Genomic DNA, 18878 nt, shown 5'->3' with positions numbered 1-18878 from the left:
AGCCGACTCTGTCTCGACTGAAACACGCTTAACAAGGACCAACGGCTTACCTCACCGACCTCGAGCTCTTGGTCTGCGACCAGACAACTGCATGATGAAGCGTAGAGTGCCTCTGCACTAACATGTACCACCTCAGTCTCTCTCGTCCTATAGCCCCCGGGACAACCCTGCTTCTCGAGCCTGAAACAGCGCCAACAAGGCACCAACCTCTATCTACCGCCCGACCTCATGTGTCTGCGAACCAGAACACAACCTGCTGATGATGAGGAACGCTAGAGAATAATACGATAACCTTGGCACTAACATGTGCACCCTCATGTATCCTCTCTCTCACCCGTACCCCTATATACCATAGGCCGCAACTGGACTCCGACTCGCACAGCTGACAGCGACCTAACAAGCGACCAGCCGACGCTTATCTACCAAGCTATACCTCGAGCTCTGTGTCTGCCCGCACGACAGCGACCAAGACAACTGCTGATGATGAAGCGAGCAGCGACCCTACCTAGAACGATGCTGGCACTAACATGTTGCCACCCCATATCTCTCGTGATATCCTATAGCCGAACTGTCTCAAGCGAACATCTGCGACACTTAACAAGGACCAACGGCTTATCTACAGCCTCGAGCTCTGTGCTGCGACCAGACAACTGCTATTATGCAAGCGTAGAGTCTCTGACTAACGTGTCCCCCTCATGTCTCTCTCGTGAGAGATCTATAGGAGAGTTAGGACCTGCTGTGAAATTATTGCGAGGTGACAGCGCGTGAGTGAGTAAGAAGAGTGAGTGAGAGACCATAGAAGTTGAGGGATTCAGCTACCTAGCCTCGAGATGTGTCTGCGACCAGACAACGATAGTAGAGATGGAGTAAGAGTGTTGATGTGAGTAAGATGAGTGAATAGAGTGAGTGATGATGAAGCGTACTTGGGAGTGCTCTGCGACAACGCCCCACCTACATGTCTCTCTCTCCATAGGCCGACTGCTGTCTTTTTTCAAGCTGAACAGCGCCTAAACAAGGACCAACGCTTATCATACCAGCCTCGAGCTCTGTGTCTGCCCACCAGACAACTTGCTGATATGAAGCTAGATGCCTGGCACTAACATGTGCACTCATGTCTCCTCTTCCAAGCCACTGCTGTCTCGAGTTAACAGCGCCTACAGACCAACCATTATCTACCAGCCTCAGCTCTTGTGTCTCGCACCAGACAACTCTGATGATAAGCGTAGAGTGCTCTGGACTAACATGTCCACCCCATGGGTCTCTCGTCTATAGCCGGATGCTGTCTCGACTGAACAGCGCCTAACAAAGGACAACGCTTATCTAACCACCTCGAGCTCTGTGTCTGCGACCAGACAACTCTGATGATAAGCGTAGATATCTGCACTAACATGTGCCACCTCATGTCTCTCTCGTCCTATAGGACTGCTGTCTTCGAGCTGAACAGCGCCTAACAAGACAACGCTTATCTACCAGCCTCGAGACTCTGTGTCTGCGACCAACAACTGCTGATGATGAAGCGTAGAGTGCTCTGCACTAACATGCCAATGTTCTCTCGCGTCCTATTATACCTGGTCTTGAACAGCGCCTAACAAGGACCAACGCTTATCTACCAGCGAGCTCTGTGTCTGCGACCAGACAACTGCTGATGATGAAGCGGATGCATTGGCACAACATGTGCCACCTCATTTCTCTTCGTCCTATAGCCGGACAAACTGTCTGACTGAACAGCGCCTAACAAGACGGCCAACGCTTAACACCGAGAGTCTGACCAGACAACTGCTGATGATGAAGCGTAGTCGCACTAACATTGCCAATGTCCTATAGCCGGACTGCTGCTCGAGACCTGAACAGCGCCTAACAAGGACAACGCTTATCTACCAGCCTCGAGCTCTGTGTCTGCGACCAGACAAACTGCTGATGATGAAGCGTAGAGCTCTGCACTAACATGTGCCACTATGTCTCTCTCGTCCTATAGGCCGGACTGCTGTCTCGAGCTGAACAGCGCCTAACAAGACCAACGCTATATCTACCAGCCTCGAGCTCTGTGTCTGCGACCAGACAACTCTGATGATGAAGCGTAGAGTGCTCTGCACTAACATGTGCCACCTCATGTCTCTCGTCCTATAGCCGCCCTGCTGTCTCGAGCTGAACAGCGCACCTAACAAGGACCAACGCTTATCTACCAGCCTCGAGCTCTGTGTCTGCGACCAGACAACTGCTGATGATGAAGCGTAGAGTGCTCTGGCACTAACATGTGCCACCTCATGTCTCTCTCGTCCTATAGGCCGGACTGCTGTCTCGAGCTGAACAGCGCCTAACAAGGACCAACGCTTATCTACCAGCCTCGAGCTCTTGTCTGCACCAGACAACTGCTGATGATGAAGCGTAGAGTGCTCTGCACTAACATGTGCCACCCACTCTCTCTCCTCTGCTCGCTTCTACCAGGCGGTAACTGCTGCTTACAAGGACCAACGCTTATCTACCAGCCCGAGCTCTGTGTCTGCGACCAGACAACTGCTGATGATGAAGCGTAGAGTGCTCTGCACTAACATGTGCCACCTCATGTCTCTCTCGTCCTATAGGCCGGACTGCTGTCTCGAGCTGAACAGCGCCTAACAGGACCAACGCTTATCTACAGCTCGAGCTCTGTGTCTGCGACCAGACAACTCTGATGATGAAGCGTAGAGTGCTCTGGCACTAACATGTGCCACCTCATGTCTCTCTTGTCCTATAGGCCGGACTGCTGTCTCGAGCTGAACAGCGCCTAACAAGGACCAACGCTATCTACCAGCCTCGAGCTCTGTGTCTCGACCAGACAACTGCTGATGATGAAGCGTAGAGTGCTCTGGCACTAACATGTGCCACCTCATTCTCTCTGTCCTATAGGCCGGACTGCTGTCTCGAGCTGAACAGCGCCAACAAGGACCAACGCTTATCTACCAGCCTCGACTCTGTGTCTGCGACCAGACAACTGCTGATGATGAAGCGTAGAGTGCTCTGGCACTAACATGTGCCACCTCATGTCTCTCTCGTCCTATAGGCCGCGACTTGCTGTCTCGAGCTGAACAGCGCCTAACAAGACCAACGCTTATCTACCAGCCTCGAGCTCTGTGTCTGCGACCAGACAACTGCTGATGATGAAGCGATAGAGTTGCTCTGGCACTAACATGTGCCACCTCATTCTCTCTGTCTCCTATAGGCCGGACTGCTGTCTCAAGCTGAACAGCGCCTAACAAGGACCAACGCCTTATCTACCAGCTCGAGCTCTGTGTCTGCGACCAGACAACTGCTGATGATGAAGCGTAGAGTGCTCTGGCACTAACATGTGCCACCCCATGTCTCTCGCTCGTCCTATAGGCCGGACTGCTGTCTCAAGCTGAACAGCGCCTAACAAGGACCAACGCTTATCTACCAGCCTCGAGCTCTGTGTCTGCGACCAGACAACTGCTGATGATGAAGCGTAGAGTGCTCTGCACTAACATGTGCCACCCCATGTCTCTCTCGTGTCCTATAGGCCGGACTGCTGTCTCGAGCTGAACAGCGCCTAACAAGGACCAACGCTTATCTACCAGCCTCGAGCTCTGTGTCTGCGACCAGACAACTGCTGATGATGAAGCGTAGAGTGCTCTGGCACTAACATGTGCCACCTCATGTCTCTCGTCGTCCTATAGGCCGGACTGCTGTCTCGAGCTGAACAGCGCCTAACAAGGACCAACGCTTATCTACCAGCCTCGAGCTCTGTGTCTGCGACCAGACAACTGCTGATGATGAAGCGTAGAGTGCTTGGCACTAACATGTGCCACCTCATGTCTCTCTCGTCTATAGGCCGCACTGCTGTCTCGAGCTGAACAGCGCCTAACAAGGACCAACGCTTATCTACCAGCCTCGAGCTCTGTGTCTGCGACCAGACAACTGCTGATGATGAAGCCGTAGAGTGCTCTGCACTAACATGTGCCACCTCATGTCTCTCTCGTCCTATAGGCCGACTGCTGTCTCGAGCTGAACAGCGCCTAACAAGGACCAACGCTTATCTACCAGCCTCGAGCTCTGTGTCTGCGACCAGACAACTGCTGATGATGAAGCGTAGAGTGCTCTGCACTCATGTGCCACCACCTATAGGCCGGACTGCTGTCTCTGAACACGCCTAACAAGGACCAACGCTTATCTAACGATGTGTCTGACAACTGCCGTCTAACATGTCTCTCTCGTCCTATAGGCCGGACTGCTGTCTCGAGCTGAACAGCGCCTAACAAGGACCAACGCTTATCTACCAGCCTCGAGCTCTGTGTCTGCGACCAGACAACTGCTGATGATGAAGCGTAGAGTGCTCTGGCACTAACATGTGCCACCTCATGTCTCTCTCGTCCTATAGCCGGACTGCTGTCTCGAGCTGAACAGCGCCTAACAAGGACCAACGCTTATCTACCAGCCTCGAGCTCTGTGTCTGCGACCAGACAACTGCTGATGATGAAGCGTAGAGTGCTCTGGCACTAACATGTGCCACCTCATGTCTCTCTCGTCCTATAGGCCGGACTGCTGTCTCGAGCTGAACAGCGCCTAACAAGGACCAACGCTTATCTACCAGCCTCGAGCTCTGTGTCTGCGACCAGACAACTGCTGATGATGAAGCGTAGAGTGCTCTGGCACTAACATGTGCCACCTCATGTCTCTCTCGTCCTATAGGCCGGACTGCTGTCTCGAGCTGAACAGCGCCTAACAAGGACCAACGCTTATCTACCAGCCTCGAGCTCTGTGTCTGCGACCAGACAACTGCTGATGATGAAGCGTAGAGTGCTCTGCACTAACATGTGCCACCTCATGTCTCTCTCGTCCTATAGGCCGGACTGCTGTCTCGAGCTGAACAGCGCCTAACAAGGACCAACGCTTATCTACCAGCCTCGAGCTCTGTGTCTGCGACCAGACAAACTGCTGATGATGAAGCGTAGAGTGCTCTGGCACTAACATGTGCCACCCATGTCTCTCTCCTATAGGGCATGCTGTCTCGAGCTGAACAGCGCCTAACAAGGACCAACGCTTATCTACCAGCCTCGAGCTCTGTGTCTGCGACCAGACAACTGCTGATGATGAAGCGTAGAGTGCTCTGGCACTAACATGTGCCACCCCATGTCTCTCTCGTCCTATAGGCCGCACTGCTGTCTCGAGCTGAACAGCGCCTAACAAGGACCAACGCTTATCTACCAGCCTCGAGCTCTGTGTCTGCGACCAGACAACTGCTGATGATGAAGCGTAGAGTGCTCTGGCACTAACAGTGCCACCTCATGTCTCTCTCCTATAGGCTGCACTGCTCTGCTGAACAGCGCCTAACAAGACCAACGCTTATCTACCAGCCTCGAGCTCTGTGTCTGCAACCAGACAACTGCTGATGATGAAGCGTAGAGTGCTCTGGCACTAACATGTGCCACCCATGTCTCTCTCGTCCTATAGGCCGACTGCTGTCTCGAGCTGAACAGCGCCTAACAAGGACCAACGCTTATCTACCAGCCTCGAGCTCTGTGTCTGCGACCAGACAACTGCTGATGATGAAGCGTAGAGTGCTCTGGCACTAACATGTGCCCATGTCTTCGTGAACTGCTGTCTCGAGCTGAACAGCGCCTTAACAAGGACCAACGCTTATCTACCAGCCTCGAGCTCTGTGTCTGCGACCAGACAACTGCTGATGATGAACGTAGATGCTCTGGCACTAACATGTGCCACACCATGTCTCTCTCGTCCTATCTGCTGTCTCGAGCTGAACAGCGCCTAACAAGGACCAACGCTTATCTACCAGCCTCGAGCTCTGTGTCTGCGACCAGACAGATGCTGATGGTGAAGCGTTGCACACTCGGTAACTGCCATGAGCACCACTTGTCCGTCTCGTCGGGAAGGTTGGAAGGCAGTAAGGGTTGAGAAGGAAGAGAAGGTGAATGAAGGGGTGGTAAGTGGAAGGAAGAGATAGGAAAGGTTTGATGGAAAGGAAAAGGTAATAAAGGGGTGGAGAAAGGGTAAAGTTGGATTTGTAAGGGAAGGAGAGAGAGGGAGTTGGATGGTAACAAAGTGTGAGAGGTAGAGGTGAAAAGTTGAGAAGGTTTGGAAATTGGTGTGAAGCAAATGTGTAGAAGGGCAAAAATAGGGAGGCTATTGGAAGGTTTGTGGGAAGGGAAGAGGTTGGAAATGATGAAATGATGACAAGAGGGAAAAAGAATTTGTCTGGGATTAAAGAAGATAATTGATGAAGTATATGGTGTGGGAAGCAAGGAGTGAGGTTGGTGGAAAAGGAAGGAATGGGAATAACCTGAAAACATAAAAGAGAAAAGTACAACTGTGGCTAATATAATGCAACCAAAAAGCATTGTGTAAGCTAATATCATTGTGTAAATATGTGCTGCCAATTACTATACACCATTATCCATAGTGAAAAAATGAGGTGGCTTGATGGATAAAAGAGTGAAATTCCCACAAAAAACCTAGAGGCAGTTCCTTCCAAAGCCAATCACCATGCAAGTAGTGGAAGAAGTAGTTGAGTGCCTATGTATTTGTGTGTGTGTGCTTGCATGCGCGCTTTGAAGTGAATGCAACAAATGCAGATAAAAATTGTCATTCAATTGTCATTCAATGGAACTCAACTATGTCATTCAATAAAGTGACAATCTAAATACACAAACACTAAATCTTAATTGCAAAAGCAGTTACATGAAATCAATGTGTCTACATTATTATAATCCTTGAAAGGTGACATTGCAAGTGAAATTACTAAAATACATGTGTCAAGGGAGTTGAAGAGATGTGTTGTGGAGTGCGGGTAACAGTTCTTATTCAAGGAAATTTAAATATGTCATTGAATGAAAGGAATCCTCAATTTTAATCAAAAATGTCTATATTAAGTTTGGTGCCACTTACCTTATGGGCTGACCTGACCTGGTTTTAAAAGCTGGTTTACCAAACCTGTTATCTGTAAATGATGAAGAGCACACAGTAAAGCAATGGTATTTTGAGGTAACTGTAAACCCATATACAATAAACATTCTGACCAAATTCCTTCAATTCTAGACCACGTGTAATAGTTTAAGAGCACCTAGATTGATAGTATCTGTATAGCACCAAAGAATGAAAAGAGTCAATTATTATCATGAATAGAAGGTCAGAGTTCATGAGTAACATTAAAGAAAGCACATGACAACCTAGGAATAAGGGGAGTTAAGAGTTTACTTAGCTGTAGACTGTACTGCATTACTCATTAAATGTGCAAATACGGTACTCGACTGATCAACATATTTCTCATATTCTTTGTCTAAACCAGGCATGTAAATTCCTCCATTAATCTTGGTTCCAAACTGTGTGTGAGTCTCAGTGTGTATATGCGCCGGTGTGTGTGTGCCTATGAATGTATGTGGTGGAAGTGAATCCTGGAGTGCAGGTAATAATTGTCATTGCAGAAAATTAAATATTTCATATAATAAAGAAATACATGTAGTTTAAATTCTATTTATTAATTGTAAAGACCAAAACACTGTTTCCTGACATGAAGTCTTAATGGATAAATGTACACACACAAACACATACACCCCGAGACAGAAACCAATACACACAAATGCATGAACAAAGCAGGTATTGTTCACTGTGCCTCCGAGGACTACACAGAGTAACAAAGTGGTTATTCCTTGACCTATAACAATTGTAATGACTAAATTTAGTCATCGTACCTTTGCTAGAAAGTGTAATTTGATGCTTTACAGTCGTGCAGCTCTGCACAGAATTGACCTGGCGAGAAGTCTTTTCGTAGCTTGCACACAGGTGAGCACGAGCTCTGGTCATGGTGAGTCTCGCAACCTGCGGACTGCACGTGATTTGTTGACATCTGGGCTAGAGCACGTGAACCGCTGTCTGTGTTGTCCCATCTGTGTTTATAGGACATCCTGGAAACATGGCACATTACCCCTACCGGAGATATACAAAGGGAGGACAAGAGGTTGAGGGGAGAAGAAAAAGAGAGAGCAGCTTGAGAGAAGGGCGCGACGAGTCATCGCCAACCGGTTGACTAAGGACAAAGTCTGTGCTCGGAGCTACGTTCTGTCTACGGCTGTCTCACGTTGTGACTCAGTGTTCCTGCTAGCAGTGTGTTGCCCCAGGCACAAGTCTGGGAGGGGATGTGTCAGTCAGCCTGCCAGACATAGTATTGTAGTGTCTGACAGCAACAGCATAAGTTTGAATCTGAACAGTGAAGACAATATATTTTGCGGTGATTTTACCTCTCTCGCAAGTCGTAATATCTAGAGAAGATGAGAAAGAAGTGAAGGTCTAACTAATCATCTTGACAAACGAGCACTTTCTATCCGTATTTGCCCCGTAGGTTTACCCAGTTACAGTGTTCCCTCGCTACTTCGCGGTTCATCTATCGCGGATTCACTACTTCGCGGTTTTTGTTTTTTTTTTGAGTGAAGTATCGATGATACTTCCGCGCTTCTACAAAATACCAGAGATATTTCAACAGGAAAAAGACGAAAAATGAAGCTGTATTAGTATCTGCTTGGAGAATTTAAGACTTCAACAAAAGAAAACGGGAATTTGATTATGGAAGACATAATCTGTTATTGCACTGGAGTCTAGACAACACAGTGCGCTTGAAGAAATATGGTTGCCCTCACTCAAGTAAATGAAAAATTCTTTGTTCAGCCTGATGTCAAGGCTACGCACTTACAGCATCATTCCTTGATGTGTTCTTCAGACTTTTAAATGTTGCCAATCGTACAGAATGGACCAGAAATCTGCGGACTGGAAAAGCTGCTCAGTGCTGTGAAAGAGTTCACCCTTGTGCACTGAAATATTCCATGCTGTTGATGTTCACAGACTAAGTGACCTGGTCTACAATTAACTTTAAAGTACCCGACCCATCCGAGAAAGTCACGTGCTAGATGTACACGATGCTGGTTGAAGATGTTAGAAAAGGATAAGTAAAGACTGTCGCCTTTCCCCACAAAAACTTAATTCTTTGAAAACTTCGATGAAAATGGCAAAGTTAAGTGAGTCCCAAGTGTGGGCATGTGTTTATGTCTATGTCAGTGTAAGTTTGGGTTTGTTTGTTACAAACGGGTTAGGGTGGGTGGCAGAGTGACAGCATGTTTGCATGCTTCCAAGAGGAGCCACGTCTATTGTAGATGGAATGAACATGTGAACAGTAGTGAGCGTGTTAAACATGTATAGAATATCAAGCTACCATCATTGCTTGTTATGTATCAGCAATCAGAGTTAGATAAGAACCTACATTTTTTGTATGGCAAAATTTCGATTTGACATGACCGATCTAGAAACACATATTTACAGATACCGGAATCACTCGATGGAAAATATTCTCTGCTCGTTGTGGGGAAATGTTATTGAAGATGAAATCTACTGTGTGCTTGTCTGCCCATTCCGAGGTAGCCTGAGGATAAAATTTATTGATCTTAAATAATTAGAAACCCAAATGTCTTCGAGCTCATATTACTTCTGTCTAAATTATTGAAGCTATTTGCAGAAAATTATGTATATTTCTTTTTTTCTTTCTTATGCAGCTTAAGCCTTGAAAGCGATTTCATAAACAGGAAGATTTAAATTGTATTCAGCTTTACACAGTTTTTGTTTGTTCGCCTTGTCGCAATAAATAAAATATATCATTGTTATCTTAAACACTCCTTCAAAGGGACTCAAGACCTTATTAAAGGAACCAATCATCAGTAACCTAAACCAACGCAGGATGAAAAAGTCCAGATGGATGTTAATGCTTTGGACTGAACCAAGCCTACTCTCTAAATCTGTTAATTTCCCTGGGACAAATTTCATCGCAAATATGCTTTTTAAGAACCAAAATAGAATTGTGCACAGTACAATATATAAAAGTAAAATGTCTCACTTATACTTTAATTCGAACATCTTATCTTAACACAGCCATCATGTGGCACCAATCTTTCTATCCTCCACGTGTTTTTGCTTTCTGCCGTTGGAGGCGTCGTCGTTGTCCAGATGCATGAGGGACAGTTGATCTCCGGGTCGGCTAACGGCGCTCTTTCTGGTGACAACGACAAGGCAAGAAAAGCATCGAGGCTAGGAATTATCTTCTCCTAATTGTGGAGCGCACGTGCATCATGCCTTCACGCCTGCCATCCGGCCGGCCAGCATGGTTTGGAGCTGACTGAGTGCCGACAGGTCTGGCACATCGATTTGCTTGCCGCTGGACCCCTTATCTGTTACAGTCACCGAGGATTCACTCATTCAAGGGTCGCACTCTCTGGCCCAGCAATAGGAGACAACAACAAAATAGGAAGAAGAAGAAAAAGGAAAAATCTTAACTTCTCTAAAGAGGTTTCCGTGGGATCAATCAACTTTTTTTATTTTGGAGTGTTCTTAGGTGAAATCATCAAGACTAGAGTAACATGATGTTAAGCGGAGGACTTACACGTTTGTTTCCATCTATAAAAGTGATAATGACAGGTTAGTAGTTGATAATCTTTGCTCTATTGATAAACCATTAATTGAGGAGTTTATAGTCCTTACTGAACCCTGTAATGACAATAAACCCTCATACAGAGTGTTGGTGCTAAACTACGCCATTCCACAGCACACACTTCTTAGATAAAAGCTGAAGAAGGATCACTGAATGTTGAGATGCTAGTAAGAAAGCAAAGGGATGAAAACAAAATTTCTAGTAAACATTATTCCTCCCACCAACACCCGCGTAGCTAACGGACATGAGCAGTGGATGTCAGGCTGACCGAAGAAGGTGGACGCAATGCGGGGCGGTGGTGGCGGAGAGTACGACACTTCCATTATCGTTGTGCGCCTCCAGCTCAGCCAGTCGATGATGCTGTCCATCACCAAAAGCTAACAAGCAGCAGCAACCTGCAATCGGGCATCCCTGGAGCAGCAGAGCACCTTTCGGGGTGTGGGTCTGGAGGGAAGCAGGGACGTAATATTCGGAAATATTGATGGAGTGTCCTGTCTAGGACGGGAGGATCTCGCGGCTGTCGACAATTGCAGATGAGGCAGTGAGTGCTGCAGGCTAGTCACGTGACCCGTACAACCTGTCACCCTAGCGCCTAAATAAGTCTCTTGTTGTAGAAAAAGTCGTATAAGTTGCTTCACCTTCCTAATACTTTTGAGTCTTTTTTCCACTTAATTTTCCTCTCTCTCTCTCCCAACATGCGTGCTGGGGGGCACACACACACAAAGACATATTTTCTCTATTTCACAGTTTTATATATTGCCTTCCTTTTGAGGTATGACTTTACAATCCCTCAATAACAATATTTCTCAAAACCTTAGGACAGAAACACAGCTACTCGCAAAGCACTGATCCTCTCCAAAGTTTCTTTCCTTTCGAATCGAGTTATGTGTTATTAACAGTTTTATTGGGAACCTCAAGTTCATAATCAATCCATTGTCAAATACAGCTGTGCGTACTCCTGTCACCACACTACCATTTACTGGCTAAAAAAATATAATTCTTTCAAATTTCAGGAGGAAGGTTGATCTTTAAAAACTTTATGAAATATGTTTGAATCATGGAGTATTTGGCTCGTGCGTACTGCTTGATTTTTTGGCGGGATGTTTGACAAATAGAAAAATACTAATTGAAGGAAATCTTTTTCCATAAATATCTTTATCTCTTTCATACTCTTTGACTTCACATGATAGATATATTTATAATTATAAGTGACCAACCAGTTCAGTAACTGAGATCTCTTGTCGGGTGTCTGTGGGTATGTATATGCCAGCGCATGTCTCGGGGAAATTTTCTCACTTATCCGACTTCATTCAGTACTGAGTACACGCGCAGTCGGGAATCTGTGACGTCAGTCTCTGATGTCCCGTTCTGCTTTATGTGACCCCGGGGTCAGGGAAACTGTCGAGCCGTGTCTGCGGTGTGAGTCCACGTCCGGCCGGAGCCACTTGAAGGGACTTTGCGGGCGGAAACGATAAACTCTGTTTCACCTGTTGGAAAACTTTCCACAAAATGTCAGAGTGCGTGGCTTTACCGCGCTACACGCGCAATCTCCCCTCTACACTGGAACCTCATTAGAACGTCTGGCGAGTGTCCGAGAGTGAAACTTGTTTACGAGGGTGTAAAACTCGCGTTTATTGGACAATCAGTAAGTGTAAAATCTTTTCTGACAAGTCTACACAGTTGGACGTTATAGATGTCGACGATAGAAATGTGCTGCACATGTAAATTTAGAGAGTCTTAGAGACAGCGCATGTACTGGCGGGGTATTGTAAGTGGCACACTGTGTCAAGAGCACGCGGCAAGCTGTCGAGTGGACAGAATGAGTTTTTTAGTCACTGGTCCGAGCGAGCTTTTAGTGTACTAATCAGACTTTCAAAGGTCTGTGCAAGTTTAAGCAACAAAGAAGATAATCATGTAAGTTAAAAGAAATGAAAACGAGAGATTAAAAAGTCTTACTAGATGTTACAGAGTGCTTCTTAATCATTTTCGGAATATTTTTAGCACAGCAGTCGGCCATCAAATGCGCAATTGATCTACTGAGTTCATTTCTTGGTCTCGTAAGCCTTGTAGTTTCCATGGAGAATCGTGGCATTTAGAGGAGGTTCTTGTCTACATCCCTAGCAGGCTTGAAGAGAGGGAAAACAGGTCACAACAACTGTGTCACAATCAGTAAAGCACTACGAGTGTAGATTGACCAGATGAGTTGGGAGGACCAAGAACTCCTAAAAGTCACAACTCATGGAGCCAGTCGCACACCTCAAACTGGAAATACTTTTTGGTCTTAAATCAGTGTAATTACTTTTGTAGAAACACAGTGAAGAACACAATTTTAGAGCTTTCTAAACTAAAATTGTTTTTTAATAAGATAAAACATTTCAAGTCAGAAGTTTGTTCACATCAGCACAATTTTTAGTACGCGCTTTTTCAACGCATCTCGATGGCATGAATGAATTTTTATAAAAACGCTTCTAAATATTTTCTTAAGGACAATTTAAACTTTAAGAAACATGTTGTGCATCTGGACTACAAGTCAGATTAAACTGTCATTGTTGCAGGGAAAAAACATCATACACAGACCAGTCCGTCTCGCCAGATGTCCTGTGATATGAAGGAGGACCTCTTGTGCTCAGTCTGTCCAGAATCACTGACGTGGATGTCCCCATGTCCCGCTCCATCCTCTGCTACCTCCACTCAATGTTGAATGTGAAAGGAGGTCCACTGTATGTGATCAGCCTCACCCTGAGAATGTAAAGACGCTGTTTCCAAAAATAAACCTTGTCGGTAAAAGGTTTCTGCATTTCGTGATTCACATCAAGTTAGCATCCATCCTACTAAACATCATCCAAACAGCAAACGTTCAAAATAAAATTCCAATCAAATATCAAGAGTACCAGTCTGCTTTTTCAATGAACTTTATCAGCACAGATAGTATAGTTGTTGTTGAGCGAAAAAGATCGGTAGCAGCTGCGCTTGGAAGCGACCTAGTCCCTGACGAATCCTCTTTTGGATGTCTGGAATCCGTCTTACTCCACCCTTCTGCAGATCCCTTTAATCTCTGAACCGGAAGCACCGGCGCCTGACCGAGTTCTGCTCCGTCGGGGCAAGGACTGGAGGGTCATCGTGTTGAAGACCCTGGCTGACAAAGTGTCGGCTCAATCTCCTACTTTCACATTAGACATACAAGACCTTTGTATCCCAAGTCCATATGTAACACTCTGGGTTTGTCTGTCCCGTGTGACTGTGTACAGTGGGTGCACTGCGATCTGACTGCAGGAAGTTTTAATACTCACTGTAAACAAATCCAGCAGCACTGTAGTGTGGTTAGGCTCAGAACTGTAATTAAAAAAGAAGTAGACCACATGCAAGATCACCTCGGTAAAGCATGGGTGGACAAGGAGACAGGTCCCTCACAGAAAATCAACAATCGTTCTTTGACAATCTGCATGTTGGACACTGTTTCTAGGATTTTACGGATTGTAATTAAGTCTGCTACTCATAGAATGAAGTGGATGAAAAATACCGTTTACTTTTTCTTCTTATGGCAGGATGGGATGAGGTGAGTGCTTGCAGTGTAGAGAAGTAACCAGGGTAGTTTGAGTTCTAGATCTCATCAGCAGGTGGGCGTCGATACTACCCAATCAGCCAATGTGTGAAACGGTGTTTCCTAATTAGACAAAGTGTTAGACTGTGCCTCCTAATTAAACAAAAAGCGAGACGGTTCTTCAATATTAGACAAAGTGTCAGACGGTGTTTTAATATAAGACAAAGTATAAGACGATGCTTTCTAATTAGTGCACGAGACACTACCTCCTAGTATCAGGTTGGGTGTGGCGGTGCTTTTGTTGCCACATGGTGTATCTTGCAAGTCCATGATATTCTAATCTCGTGATACCTCCATTCCTTGACGTCCAGTTATTTTCCACCAAGAAAACTTTGTTCCAGTTATTGTCGGGACGGAGTAGTCACAAGAACATGGCGCTGAAAACGTTTTTGTCTTGGCCGACATCTTATCGCTCGACACGAGGAACCGGGGTCTGTAATCGACTAGACATCATCGTCTCTGTTATCACCAGATTTATCGTCGCTAGGAGCAGAAGTCGACACAGCTCACAGGTCAGCACGACATCAAAGACTGGAGTTTTCTCCCTTCTCACTGTCGAGGTTTCGTGTGTGACGTCAGCAGGTTCTGCTCATTATCTAGCAGGGAGGTAACTACCTCGTGAAACAACAAACCACATCCAGTGGACTCACTGAATCAGGTAATCGCCCTTTCTATTTGAATAAGAAATCATGTGTGCTTCATTTCGACAGGTCTGGGGACTGCGGTGGGTCGCCAACCTATGAAACTGGAGGCTCTGACATCAATGTCCTCAGTAAGTATAGCACTTACACTGGCTTCACATCACTACCTTACCCAGTCTCTTACTTCGAGATCAGCCCGGCTTGAAATTGTTTGGAATGTTTGTGACAGTTCTGAAATAAAAACGAGAAGACTTCCCATGGATGAGAAAGCTTCCATCCAGCCTTGATGAAGGCTGAAGAAAAATAAAATCAGGTGTAATACATCATTAGAAAGTGAATGGGATGTAAAGAGCTAGATCCCATTTTAAATGAAAGCAGCACGATGTCTTTGTGCCAGACGATGGATCATCCTGTCAGACGACATTCGCGGGGCATATCGGGATCAATGAGCCACGTGCGCGATGGCCGGTCGTCTGATGAACGTGAGGTGAAGTGGTGTGACGGGACACGAACGCCCACCGTGAGATACAGATGCTTTAAAGGTGCATGAACACCGTTTACAAAGTACCTTACATACAGTAGTACTGTGTCTTACTCTGGAGACAGTAAATGTTCTCATTATTTTTTATTCAAATTTCATCTGCTTCCAAGCAAATATGATTGCAAACTGTTTACAAAAAATGTTTCGTCTGCTGTTTTGCCTCTCGGAGAGTCTCTCATGCATGCAAAATGGATGATAATAAAAGCATCAAGAAAAAAATCTCAGACTAATTGAGTCAGTAGTCGATCTCTTGCATCCGAGCCTTGTGTCAGAGAAATTCGAAACTTTGCCTGCAGACAACCGAGAGACGGGAAAACCGCTAATACCTAGTGACCACCATGGTTTAAAATGTTTCACAATGTTTTGTGATACGCTATATTGTATTTGCGTGGAAATGGTGCATTGTATTTCGTGGATATTAAGCATTGACTGGACTCACTGGATGGACATCTTATGTTCCATTCTGATATCTTACTGTTGTATCCCTGGTTCACAATGCCAGTATTAAACGTTTAGTTTGAATGATTTATTCCATTCATTGCTTAGCATGCCTAGATTAGACTTACTCTTACAGCTTTGTGAACTTGAATTTCTAGGTGACAATGTTGTAAGCTTGCCTGTTAAACAAAGTCTGAAGGTACCTCTGAGCTATCTCAATAACTTTAGAGCAGCTGTATACAACATTATTCAAGCTCCTCTTGTCCTTCACGGGTAAACGGTTGTAAAACCAGATGAGCGAGGACAGCAGCTCTACATGTGGAATCTATAAAATCGCTGAAGTAATCGCTGGGTGACAGAGAAAGACCAGCTTTCAGAGAAGAAAGAGGCGTTGTTGAGCGTTTTACACAATAGCCCATCCCAGCAAAATGACCTGTCGAAGCTGGTGCCCAGGTATTTCAATGTATTGACAATTTCCACGTCCTGGTCATGGGCGACAATTACGGGACTTAGTGGAGAGTTTCGATGGAAATTAAAGGCAATTTCGTTATCTTACCCACATTAAGTCCTCAGAAATTGTCATAGCACCAGGCAATAAATTCATCCAAGGCTACATTATTGGTATCTATTGGCTCGCTATGAAGAGAGACCTCAGTGTAGTGTCATCGGAGAATATGACAAGATGTTGACCCTCATAGTTACTGCGACAGCTGTTTGTATACAGAATAAACAAGCTCAGGGATAAAATACAGCCTTGGGGTGATCTAGGAACATCGTGAGTAAGAAAAAGTGCCATTGTTAACCAGACAGTAAATGATCCATGACACTACCTAAATCGAATATCTCAAAGCGAGTACACAAAGTGTTAAAAGTATCAGACAGGACCATACTGTCAACACCTGAGATGTAAATTTTATCTTCCGATCCCTTGAGCCGATCTTTATCAGGCTTTGTAGAAAATAACAAAACTTCTCTAGCTGTGACACGATAAATAAAAAACAATTGAAGGTGAAAATAAACGAACCATAACTCCCTTAGTCACGCAACTGCAACAGGAAAGGGAGAGCATCGGCGTGGCCGGAAATTTCATCTCTCGCTGGAATGATGCGCTGCATCTTTCTGTCCCCGTCAGGGTTATGACAGGCCTAACCCTATTACATGTCTCCAATGTCTGTGATGTTTTATTCTGACCAGCAAAATTTGCTTCAACGCCGACTAGATCATCACAACACGCGAGCTGAAAGCAGACAAAAATGGAAATGGATAGACGCAGATGCAGAGAGTAAACACTGGTATCAGGAAGACAGAAGAAAACAATGACGACAGACAAGAACAGAGTGAAGACAAACAAAAACATACTGAAGACAAATTTTAAAAATACCTATTCAAGTCCCCGCATGGGCAATGGGCAATGTCAAAACACTCTCCATTCACACTAAGAACACTTGTAGGGTGAAATCCATTCACGTCTTGGCCTGTAGCCTCCCGCCAATGGCGGTGACGACCGGTAATGGAGGAAGGCAAGAAGGGTAAAAATGTATGCCATTAATTTTCCTCTCGTGATGGCAGTCTAAGTTGAAACATGCCTGTACAATGATGCCACCAAGAACTCCAAGGAAGTTTCTATTGAACATTCATTTTTAGCCTGAAACTTTGTATTACCCATCGACGCAATGGGCTTTTTTTAAAAGAAAGACAAAAACTCTGCGCAGGTGGGTTTTCTTACCGGAGAAAATTGAAAATCCAGAGCATATTTTTGTCGTTTTCTTACAGACCTTTTCCCATCAAATAAGACAATGAATTTTTAAAAAGAGACAAAAAGAAGCCAAGATATTTAACATGTTTTACATATTGGGCCGCTAGTTCTTCACACCTCGGACTTACTGCGCCTGCATGTTAAAAATACTGACAGGCAAAAATCTACAGGAACATAAAATAACAAGTTTAAAGGCTGGCACAGGCAACTCATTCATCATCAGACTGAGTTATTAGCAGCACAGGTCAGGATGGTGATTTGCGGCCATCTGACGCCTCGACACAACCCTCGGTGGAAGCAAGACAGAGTCCTTTCTGGCCACACAGTGTTTCTATACTCATTACTTGACTAAAAATGCTTTCACGCACGTCAAGAAAAGCTTTCTTGGAGTACATAAAAGGTGTGAAATAGTAGGCTACTGCGACAAGACTTCTACATTGACATTTTTTTTAAATACATAAATGAAGGAGTTTTTCTCACTAAATGAGTAGTGCAGATCATTACAAAGAAGGTTTTAGCGATAAAGAATAAAAAGAGATGAAAGTGAAAATAGCCGTTATCCACGGCTCCATTCTCTCACCTTGTTAGCTTCTAGCTTCCCCGCCACAACTTTGTTCTTTTACTTCAGACAGAGAGAACTGTGCACGGTAAATTAATTGTCTGGCACAGTCTGTAGTCGAACCCCTCCATCCCTTCAACCACAGACAGACAGACAGACAGACAGACAGACAGACAGACAAACAGACAGGCAGGCAGGCAGGCAGACAGACAGACAGACAGGCAGACAGACAGGCAGACGGGAAAAAAGAATGAAAGGACAGTAAGTATTTTGACTACCCACAGACTACAAGGTGTGTAGAGATGTGTGTAGACACGCACTCAATTACAATCACCGCCGTCATCGCCATCGAGGTCTAATGCATCTGAGGTTGAAGAAAAAAATTGGAGAAAATCTTTCTCCGACTTTATTTCTTACGTTTTGGCTGCATTTAGTCCTCCGGCTCCTCAAACTTTTTCGTGTCCGCGGTGGCGCTTTGAGTGACAAGGTGACATGTCACGTGACACTCACTACAAGAGTGACGTGGTCTCTTCAGTCTCAGAATGTGACATGACTTACTTAACGACATAAAGTGATGTTTAAAGGGAAATTTATGAACTCTTGGGGCAGTACTGTCTCGCTGTGTCTGTAATCACAGAAAGACAGTCGCCATGGGACCCGCTGACTTCATTTTGTTACGATAGCAACAGACCAAAGTCTTTGGAGAAAAAGGCGGGCACATGGCGAGAGTGACACCAGGGGAAGTTAAAGTAATTATATTTATTGTTGAAATAACTATTCGAACATTTGGGAAGTTGTCCACATATTTGCTGTCAACTTTCTGCCTACAATCATTTGTCCCGGTGAGACCGTTACAGAGCAAAGT

At 45.2% G+C, this 18878-nt stretch overlaps 2 long non-coding RNA genes across 3 annotated transcripts; one reads left to right on the top strand and one right to left on the bottom strand.

Moving 5' to 3' along the window:
* Positions 1-10938: 10938 nt before the first annotated feature.
* Positions 10939-13362, top strand: LOC112555848. Its single transcript, XR_003097544.1, has 2 exons — positions 10939-12122; positions 13033-13362. It is a non-coding gene; the product is annotated as an uncharacterized LOC112555848 (long non-coding RNA).
* On the bottom strand, positions 13113-17236 carry LOC112555847. Of its 2 annotated transcripts, none has more exons than XR_003097542.1 (4): positions 17080-17236; positions 16723-16935; positions 13768-13810; positions 13113-13233 (listed from the first exon to the last, which is right to left on the bottom strand). It is a non-coding gene; the product is annotated as an uncharacterized LOC112555847 (long non-coding RNA). The 2 variants fall into 2 exon arrangements; XR_003097543.1 differs by having other exon boundaries at positions 13113-13216.
* Between the last annotated feature and the right edge of the window lie 1642 nt (positions 17237-18878).

This window comes from Pomacea canaliculata, linkage group LG14 (assembly GCF_003073045.1).
Source record: "Pomacea canaliculata isolate SZHN2017 linkage group LG14, ASM307304v1, whole genome shotgun sequence".
NCBI lineage: Eukaryota > Metazoa > Mollusca > Gastropoda > Architaenioglossa > Ampullariidae > Pomacea > Pomacea canaliculata.
This window is presented reverse-complemented; position numbering and strand designations above follow the sequence as displayed.